The sequence below is a fragment of the Heloderma suspectum genome, chromosome 3, assembly GCF_057233095.1.
Source record: "Heloderma suspectum isolate Gila_16-S chromosome 3, 16-S_ref, whole genome shotgun sequence".
NCBI classification, from domain to species: Eukaryota; Metazoa; Chordata; class Lepidosauria; order Squamata; family Helodermatidae; genus Heloderma; species Heloderma suspectum.
The window spans coordinates 269,647,298-269,654,908 of NC_139460.1; positions in this window are offsets into that span (position 1 = coordinate 269,647,298).

Here is a 7,611-nt window from a genome sequence, read left to right on the forward strand (position 1 = left end):
TGAACTAAAAAGACAGAGCTTTCTACACAAGGCTGTTAATCCACTGTACCTACTTCCTGTTTCATCACAGAACTGAGATGCAAGCACTTCACGAAAAGCATTCCATTTCCTGCTTTTCTGCTACATAACCTCTAGATGGCACTCTGTGGTATAGCAGAATAGCACAATTACACAAGTGGAACAAGCATTTTCTTTTGCTTTCACAAATAATACCAGATTTTCCCTGCTCTAAACCCCCCTGCCAAAAGTGCTGTTTAAAAACAGAAGTGAAACTGGACAGTCACAATGTCATCTATAGAATTTGTAAATAACTGTGAATAGGGAATGACAAGTGCATGATAAATGCCTCATGTAGAAAAATTCACAGTTCATGAATATTTCTACTCACTCCCCGCTTTTCAAACACCTCTACAGACATAAAATCCACTTCTCCATATCAAAGATTTCCAAAGAACAACCAGCACCACAAGATGCCTTTAGTTTTCCCAGAGCTCAAAGCTAGTTCTTCTTCCCCTACTTCTCTCTCTCCCCATCTAACTCAAAACTTCAGCTTCTGTTATTTCACACACACACGCACACACACCCCTAGCTTGCCCCCTCCTTCCAGCTGGAAGGAGAACAAAATGAGTCAACTTCTCCAGAATGAGGTTCCTTTTAGTTTAAATGTTAGTTTAAAAACTGATTTCATCCTTAAAACAGTATTATTATCTGAAAATGTAATTGGCAATTGAAGCCTATCCATGTCTATTCTGAAGTAAGTCCCATTGAATTCAGTGGAACATATTTCCAGGTGAATATGTACAGGACTGCAGTCTCAGATATACTTGGATTTTACCCACCCTGTGATGTAAAATTGTGTTGGAACAGTACACGTAATTGTACATGGGCATTCTACTACAATCCCTGTCCTGCAGATTCAACCTGAAGGTGAGGAACAGATTCATGCAGCCAAGAAGGAAAGACACTTGGCATCATTTCAAGATGACAGGAGACACAATGATGAATTTAAAGAATGGATTTTGAAAATTGACACCACAACTGCAAAGCACAGACACTGTAATATTTACTTACAGTTAGATAGAATGGCATCAAGGCAGTACTACGAAAGCATCTGGGAAGCAAAATGCACATTAAAAACTCAAGACCAGTGAGGCAGAATCCTGCCTTAACTTCCTTCTTTCCAAAGACTCAGAGAGTACAGAGGTTCTTAACATTGCTGCTGTACAAGTTGGCAGTGTCATGCACCAGCCCAGTTACTTAAGTACAGGCTGCAGAATAAAACTTGCATCAACAATGTTTGTGGACTGTCTGGTTGCCCCCACCCCAAGCAGTGTGGGAGAACCAAGGCAGAGAGCATAATTGAAAATGTGCTTCAAATCAGTTGCAAATTTTATGCAGGTACCGGGCATCCATTTAATTTAAAAATAATGTTTCTATTGCCACTGATGCCTTTAATAAGGGCAACCATAAAATATATTCCTGTGGCTGTGCAGTACTTTGATGCTGACCTTGGTGTACAGGAGAAACTGCTAGACTTTTATTAGTTACCATCACAGACTACAGTTGTCATCAGTGACAGCCTTCTTAAGACTTTAAATTATCTTGGGTTATCTACTGAAAATGTGGTTCCTCATACAGCAAACAATGGCACTGTAAATTATCGGGCAAAGAAGTCTGTATTCCAGATACTGAAAACAGACAAGAGTTCTCTTCTCGAGGCCAACTGTTATTGCCACGTGCTCCACAGATCCAGTTCCCTGCTGACCGGGGAGCCGCCAGTGCGAGCACGTGCAGGTCCTGTGGAGGGAAAGGAAGGGAGCTGGCAAGAGCCTGGGCAGCAACGGCAGCAGCCCCTCCCAACCATGCAAGCGCTGAGCCAGTCAAAAGGCTGGTTGTCTCCACTGGCAGAAACAGCGGCAGATAGCTTCCTTTCTCATCTGCCCAGGGGGGCTCATAAAAGAGCAAGAACTCGTGTGTTGGCAGGCGCCTTTGCTGTTGCCGGCTTCCCCACCTACCCATACCTGATAATAGTAGATCTTGCAATGGACAGAAATCAGTTGCCAGTAACGGGTCTGGGAAGTAGGGATGGCGGAGAATTCCACCACGGATTTCAGTGAGGCTGAATGCACTGGCATTCGGCCCCCCGAAATCCGTGGTGGAATGGCCTGCCCCCTGCCCCCCCCGTGGGTTCCCCTCGGGATGAGGCTTACCTGGGACAGATGTCTTTCGACCGGCCACTGCGGCTGCCATTGCCATCTGCCCTTTGCTGTGATAGGTATTTACGTAGCCTATCACAGCAAGCCAAGGAAAAAAAACCCGCGAACGCAAATGGCAGTGGCTACGGCGGCCGCCATTTGCGTTCCTTATTTTTGGCCGTCTTAGTCTATGTAAATATTTACGTAGACTATGATGGCGAAAATAAAGAGGAACGTAAATAGTGTAGCGGGCGCTATTTGCGTCCCTTTTTGATTCGCCATTTTAGCCTACGTAAATATTTACATATTTAAATATTTAAGTACATTTCGTACATCCCTACAGTTCCTCATTGCAAGAGTATTCCATGTTTGAATAAGTTGAACTATTTGAGTGCTCTCTTGGTAGAATTGCATTGTTTATGTTGCAACTTTGTGGAGTGTGATAGGCATTGGGCTGGATCGATTTGGTAGGCATTGGGCTGGATCAATTTGGAAGGCATTGGGCTGGATCTATTTGGAAAGGAGAATGGGACTGGGCTCCCTGCTTCCCTGCAGTGGGATCCCCTTAAGGGATCCGGGTGGGTGTGGCACCAAGACCAGGCCAATGTGGTGGCTGCAAGCGTGCCACGTCCAGGGTGGAGGGAAAGGGTTCACATTAGCTGTCTGCACCATGGTGGGCCTCTGACCCTTCCACCTATCACCAAGGCTCCTGGCAGGTGGGCCAGGGAGGAAAATCAGGCAGCAGGTGAGCTGCCCAATGGGGGATGCTCCACACCCTATGCCTCCACCAATCCTATTCAAATCAATAAAGTTGTGGCCAATTTAATAACCCATTTAAATTGGTGTCTGTGGTTTGTTGCTTTCATCCTCTGCATGGACACAATTAGATGCTGTGCCACACAATGCTGCCAGACATGCCTGCTTGAAAAGCAAATATGACGTGGAGGCTCTCGTTCATACAGTTTATGCTGAGTTCTTCCGGAGCACCCTAAAAAAGGGGAAACTCAAGGAATGCTTTGAGGAGCTTGGCATGAAGTTCCATACACTTTTCAGCCATGGAAACATTCAATGGCTTTCTCTTTTACCTGCTGTTGAATGGCTACTGCTCTTGGGGCCTACCATTTCCTGGAGCTGGGGAAGAGCAGACCAGGATACCGTACGGCAGTTTATCAGTGATCAGGCAGATGAGATAACCATCAACACTACTTCCCAAATTTCACTCCCAGAGTGCTAACACTATTTTTGTGCTTCACTTCATAAACATTTTCTACAACTCTATAATTACGGGGGGGGGGGGAATGCAATCAGCCAACAGTTGCACACATTTGCAACTGGAGGGAGAAACTAATTTATCATAGGGACAAATAATTTTGGGGAGCAAACTTGTTCTCAGGTTTAAAACAGCTACCTGTTTCCCAATTTGTATGTTTCAAAACATATGTGATCAAAATGGACATTCAGGCAATATCATACCTTGAGAAATGGTTTGACTTTGAGAGTGCACTCTACCGGACTTTGCAGCTTTTGTTCTCGATCTAGGATAAGAGAAGCTATGCCTTGAACATGTCTGTAAAGTTGCCAAGATTCTGGACATTGAGAATGTCCAGAAGATCCTTTTGATGAGCTCAACCTAATTCAGAGGTTCCTGCCAGATGTCAGAAAACTGAATCTTCCTCTGGACAAGAAATAGGCACAGTTACTGAAATACATCAAGTCTGCATCTCTAGGACAGGTTGTTAGTGCTGCGATTGTCATCCCAGCAAGTAATGCACATGTAGAAAGAGTGTTTGCTCACATGGGAAACATTCAGACAACAGGAGTGCATGCTATCTCCTCTGGTTAAAGCAGAGCCTTGTGTTAAATTCAATATGAACTGAACTGTGTCCAATTTTTTTTCAGATATATGAAGCAGCAACCACAGTGGCACAGAGTATGCATTTTGAATTCCAAGTATAAATGTTAAGCACTGTGTAAATATTTATGAGATTGCAAATTCAGTTTGTTCATTGTTGTAAAAATAATTACTTAAATAGAAGTATTGTGTATTTAATGGCATACAGGAACGCCCCCCCCCCACACACACACCATTTTGCAATTGTTACTGAAAGGCCCACTTCATGACATCCCAAGGGTGCACCCCCTGGATCTCAGGTTTTAGCCTTGAAATCTCAGGGAATTAGATGCTGCTGACTTCGGCAACTGCCCTCCTTTGGGGATCCCTGTTAGAGGTACAGCAGTAGCAGCCATAACAGAAAAAGTATGATTTTTTTAAAGGACCATATGCATTGTCACCAACTTCGGAGAAATATCTATCAAAATCAGGATACCCTGGGTCAAGCCTTAAAAGAATGTTATCATGTGGTTGATACATTGCCACAGCTGCCTTCCATGCCAATTCCAAAAACCCTGCCCAAAGATTTATAAATCCCCAGGGTGTGGAAGTAGCAGCACTGTCAGGTAGGAAGAGGGGGTATTTTCAGTTTGACGAGGTAGCCAAAAGTTTGCTCTTTTTTTTTGGTTTTTGACTTAAAACAAAGCCAGGCTATGGCTGACAAAGGTACAATTCACAGAAGAATCTGCAGAATCTTACACTTAGATACAATGAATCTGTATATGCTTCAGTGTATCACAGAAATCTAGCACACCAAATGCTATGTTTTTTGTCTGCAAGCAAATTTCTTTATTATGTGACAGAAGCAAGAAAGCTGGTATACAAGCAGACAGAAAGGGACATTTGTGGGATATGCTCTGTTGTTAAGTAGAAATTCAGTACACACCCTCTAGTGAGGTGAGAAACCTCATGAGAAAGCAGGTCATATACTTCTTAAATAAGTACAGTGTGAGGAGTTGGATATGAAATTGTTGATAGCTTCAGTAGGGCGTTTTTCCAGACAATCTTTTTGCACACAATAAATATGCAGTTATTACTCTTTTGCTGCAAGAGATCCAAGGTGTCAAGGATATCACTTTTCCAGCCCCTCAAACTGCAATACATTGATACTAACAGAATGTCATAATTATTCACTGATAAAAATTCCTAATCACTTTTCTGTCCTAGGACTGTGTTTTACAAAAAGTTAAAACATTAAAGCAGCAATACAAAATAAAAAAAACAATTAAAAAGACATCAAGTAGCAATGGAAAAATAAAACAGCCCCACACACCTTGGGATGGACAAATCAGTCTACTTCTGGTCGATGTCTCTTTTGCAGGACCACATCTACATGGCACTGCTTTCACCCTTCACTCCATCACAACTGCGCAGCATGGCAGCTTTGAATTAACTTCTGCTGTGATACACTCGTGATTTACTGCTGGCTTCCCCCACAGACTCCACCGTGCCCTCTTTTTTTGCCATTATATTTTAATGCGCAGCTGTGCAGGCCCAAGAGCATGGGGTTGCAACACTTCAGTGGCTGTTTTGTACTTTAGGGGTTCTGTTGTGTCTGCCCGTCCCACATTAGGTAAAATGTGGGTGATTTGTGCTCCTTCATTTCCACACCAACTGTTTGGCAGTCCCCCAGCCTGATACTCTCACGATGGTTCGCACTCACCCAAGGCATGAGAGGTATGTGCCTACCAATCACTCCGAAATGTGGCCACAGCAAAGATGGTCCTCCCTCAAGACCCCCCCTCCCCTGGCCCTTGCCAAAAGCAACCACTGTGAAGACATGAACTGCAAAAATGTGCAAAAGTGTGATTAAATAAATGAAAACACCTCTCTGTGCCTCTATAACTGCACAGCTGTGAAGGGATGGGGGGGAATAAAGGGGTGTCACACAGTGATGCAAGCACTATTCATACCTGCAACACACCCACCACAAAATGCAAAGTCAGTTTGGGGAAGGGATGGACAACTCGCAACCATGGGGAAACCCACAGCAAATGAAAAACATCGCAGCAAAACGCCTCCTTGGAAATCCACATTTTTTAGGGATGGACGAAAGTCACTTACCTGTTCCCGAAGCTTGCTTCGTGGTGGGGGGGATGCGCTCCGTCCCTCCCCCTGAAATTCTGGCCGGGGGGGAGGCGCCTCATCCCTCCCCGCCGAAATTCTGGCCGGGGGGGAGGCGCCCCGTCCCTCCGGCCGCGAACCTCGTCTCCTGCAGGGACGCAAATGGCGGTGGCTGTAGCCGCCACCGTTTGCGTCCCTGCAGTCAGCCGTGATAGGCTACGTGAATCTTTACGTAGCCTATCACGGCTGACTTTGGGGGGGGAAGTGCATACACAAATGGTGGTGCCCATGGATGCCGCCATTTTCATTCCTTATTTTGGCATGTGTACTCTATGTAAACATTTACGTAGACTACGGCGAAAATAAGGGCAATGCTATTTGCGTTGCCCTTATTTTCGCCGTAGTCTACGTAAATGTTTACGTAGACTACATGTACCAAAATAAGGAAAGCAAATGGTGGCGCCCATGGGCGCCGCCATTTGCATACACACTTTTTTTTTTTTCCCAAAGTCAGCAGTGATAGGCTACGTAAAGATTTACATAGCCTATCACGGTGTTTTTTTAAAATCTAGCTGTGATAGGCTACATAAATCTTTACGTAGCCTTTCACGTTTTTGTTTTTACTTGGAAATGGCGGCGGCCAGACAGTTGGAAGACTGGCCGTCGCCACCGAACCGCTGCCGGAGCCGCCACCGCCAGGGACATTCGCCAAAGGTAAGTCCCGTCCCGGGGGGGCGCGGGGGGCAGACCATTTCTCCACCAATTTCGGGGGGCCAAATGCGCTGGCATTCGGCCTCGCTGAGATTCGTGGAGATATTCTCTGACATCCCTAGCATTTTCCAGGAGAAAACCATGGATGGCTGTGAAGTAGCGACTATGTCATATGCCCTGAAGGACCTTGACCTGAAGCAGCCTGGAATAAAAGGCTTGTGTAGATGGAGTCCAGGTGTTTACTTGTATGGCCATTCCATTTCTCCAATAATCTGAGTTTTTTTAAAGCACAGAAAAATGTGCATGTAAATATGTATACACACATTTCTAAAAGTATTTTATCTCAAAAATATGCATTTTAAAATGCATTTTGATACTTGAGCAGAGAACTGCAGATGAGACCAGTTCATACACTGAAGTCTATGCACCAGTTTTAAACAAATCAATGGCCAGGACCAGTTGTATCCATTTCACCTTGCTCCTTCTGCATCGTGAGCAGCAATCTTCCCTTTTTCTCTGCAGAAGTGACGAGTAGCAGCACTGGGGACTAGCTGGAGTTTTCAGGCCATCTTCAGGGGCAGCCCCATACAAAGTGCATTACATTAATGAATCTGTGAGGTTACAAGGGCATGGATGATAGTGTCCGGGTGACTGTCACAAGAAGGGATGCAGAAGGTTTATCAGCATTAGTTAATAAAAACCAACCCTAGCTACATTTGGTACTGAACTCCTAGAGCAACCAGTCAAAAG